We start from the raw sequence: 2866 nt of genomic DNA, 5'->3' as shown, positions 1-2866 counted from the left end.
CCTGCAGGTTTGAATAATAAGAGCAACAAAAAAACGAAGCTTCGTTAACATTTGGTGCTTTCAATCCGTCCTGCTGACACCAGCAGCCACTGAGACGGGACGCCCTGGACATGTCTCCAGTCCACCAAAGAGACACAGAGAGACAAACAAGCATTCACACTCTCACCGACAGACAAATTAGAGCAAATAACCTGTTTTTAGTCTGTGGGGAGCAGTGGTGGGCACAGCTAACAAAATGTTAGCTTTGCTAACTAATAATCATTAAAAATAGCTTCACTTACTCATGATCTGCTAACTAAAGATATAACTTTGCTAACGCTGAACATGTAAAAAAGTTAACAATAGCTAACACTAAACAAGTGAATATTAGTAGAAGCTAACACCAAAATCTAATTGCTAACTACTAAGACGACTTAAGTCTGCGACACGTCTTTGTCTCCTTCAAGCTAAAGACTAATAGGGATGACAAAAACCTGTTAGCTTGTTAGTTAGCTGTTAGCAAACAGCAGAAGCTAATTGGTCCACCAACAATTTTTCAAAGTTGCTGAAAAAGTTAATCCTCTAAAAAATTTGGTGCACTATTAGCTGATTATTAAATAGCATAGCTAATCAAAAAGTTAACTTTGCTAAATAAGAATCCACTAAAAAAAATAGCTTCACTTATTTGTGATCTGCTAACTAAAGATAAGATATAGCTTAACTAATGCTAAACCCTAAACATTTTTTGAAAGTTAACTATAGCTATCGCTAAACAAGTAAAGATTAGCAGAAGCTAACACTAAAAGCTTATCGCTAACTGCTAAGATGACTTGACTCAATCTGCGGAATGTCTTTGTCTCCTTCAAGATAAAAACTGATGGGGATGACACAAATCTGTCGATGTTAGCTTGCTAGTTAGCTGTTAGCAAACATAGCACAAGCTAAATAGTACACTAACAAAAAAAACATTGAGGGCGTTGAACCCCCACTTGCATTCACTACATACACATAACACGACACGGGTCAGATGATGGGCACATGACCCTCTATGAACAATAGAGCTAATCAAGCCTATTGTTAGGTGATGGCCCTCTTTTGCATGTGACTAACCTGTTTGTCCAGGTGGAGGCAGTGCTTATAAAGCTGAGTTCACCTGAAACTCATCAGACTGAAGAAGTCTCTTGGACAAGAGACGATACGTTTCACTAAAGAAGAACCCATCCAGAGGACCTACTGATTTTTTTCTTTTTGGTACACTAACAATTTTTTGAAGCTGCTGAAAATGCTAATCCACAAAAAATATAGTTTTAAAGATATAGCTGTACTAATGCTAAACCTGTTAAAAAAGTTAACAATAGCTATCTCTAAACCAATAAAMATTAGCAGAAGCTAACCATAATAGCTAATTGCTAACCGCTACGATGACTTGATTAAGTCTGCGATATGTTTTTGTCTCCTTCGAGCTAAAGACTGATAGAGATGACACAAACCTGTTGAWGTTAGCTCGTTAGTTAGCGGTTAGCAAACTTAGCACAAGCTAAATAGTACACTAACAAAAAAAAAACAAGGGGACGTTGAACCTCCACTTGRACTCACTACATACACATTGATGTTAGCTCGTTAGTTAGCGGTTAGCAAACTTAGCAGAAGCTAACTGGTCCACTAACAGCTCRTCAAAGTTGCGGAAAAAGCTAATCCGCTAAATGAAAATTTAATTCCACCGTTAGCTGTTTAGCTGAGCGACGTTGAGCAGTGGTGAGGGAACCAGAGGCCCACGAGCTAAGAGGGGAACCTGCGGCCTTCTCAGTCCGAGGCGACATCCCCACCCACTGTACCACCGTTCAGTTCATTCTGTCTGGTTTTTAAATCCCTCATGTTAAATCTCTCTCTCTCTGTCTTCGTCGCTGTCTGCAGGTTTTTCAGAGCAACTTTGTTTTTAATCCCGGCTCTTGATTAAAGATTACATCGGAGAGCTTTCTGTTTCTGCATTAAAGCCCCTGAGGGTGGGGTGGAGGTTTGTGGGGTGGAGTGGGGACGGAGCCGCCCATGCCTGCTGCTGCTGCTGCTGAGAGCTGCAGCTTTCTGTCAAACTTTCATTTGAATACCTGTTCGAGCTGCCGGCACGTCATGCAAATGTGCCTCTGGCATCTGTGGACCCATTCAGCCCTTCTTCCCTGGACCTGGACTTGAACCCGGGGATCTGTCCTCTGAGGAGAACCAGCTCTAAAACCTTTAACTGTTACTTCTTTCTGAACCTGCCGCATAAGAAGTGAAAAAAAAATAAATTAAATAAAACAGGAGCAGCTGTGGCAGCATCTGCGAGTGAAACCAGGAGCTCGGCTGACGTGTGCTTGTTCCTCTTTACGCCACTTCAGATCAGACAGCTCGAACTTCCTCCTTTGAGTCCAGTGCCTCGTCCTTCCACCGCCCCATCAACATCTGCAGCCTGACCCTCGGAGGGTTAGGAAGGGATGGACGCCCCCGCCYAGCAATGAGGACCCAGCTTCCCGCAGTCATCTGAGCCCAGAAGACCATCCAGGACCACGACACACGACCTGCTTCTCCAAGCGACAGACGAAAAGGCGGTAAGGACCTGCTTCTGGTTGTTGGTGAGGGTAAGAGGAAGCCAGGCTTGTGAGGAAGAGCCTTAAAATTTAAAACCAAGCAACAGAAAAAGCTGTTTTAAAGGTTTAAAATTGGTGTTTTAAAGAGAATGAGAGTTCAGAAAAAAGAGGAAGTTAGAGGTCTGAGTCGACCCTTCAAAATAAAAGGAAAAGTCTTTTAAACTCATATTTCTTTAATGGGAAGTTTCAGTTTTTTTCACTTTTAAGTTAATGTTATAGTGTGTGTGTGTGTGTGTGTGTGTGTGTGTGTGTGTGTGTGTGTG

The 2866-nt window shown here is 42.1% G+C and overlaps 1 protein-coding gene across 1 annotated transcript in view; it reads left to right on the top strand.

Moving 5' to 3' along the window:
• The first annotated feature begins 2018 nt into the window (after nt 1–2018).
• hck (HCK proto-oncogene, Src family tyrosine kinase) overlaps nt 2019–2866 on the top strand; it is a 21215-nt gene continuing 20367 nt past the window's right edge. Inside the window, exon 1 of the mRNA XM_014016327.1 lies at nt 2019–2564. The gene's annotated coding sequence lies outside the window, so the exon portion shown is untranslated. The remainder of the gene's footprint in view (nt 2565–2866) is intronic.

Source organism: Austrofundulus limnaeus, unplaced genomic scaffold, assembly GCF_001266775.1.
Source record: "Austrofundulus limnaeus strain Quisiro unplaced genomic scaffold, Austrofundulus_limnaeus-1.0 Scaffold142, whole genome shotgun sequence".
Lineage (NCBI taxonomy): Eukaryota > Metazoa > Chordata > Actinopteri > Cyprinodontiformes > Rivulidae > Austrofundulus > Austrofundulus limnaeus.
This window is presented reverse-complemented; position numbering and strand designations above follow the sequence as displayed.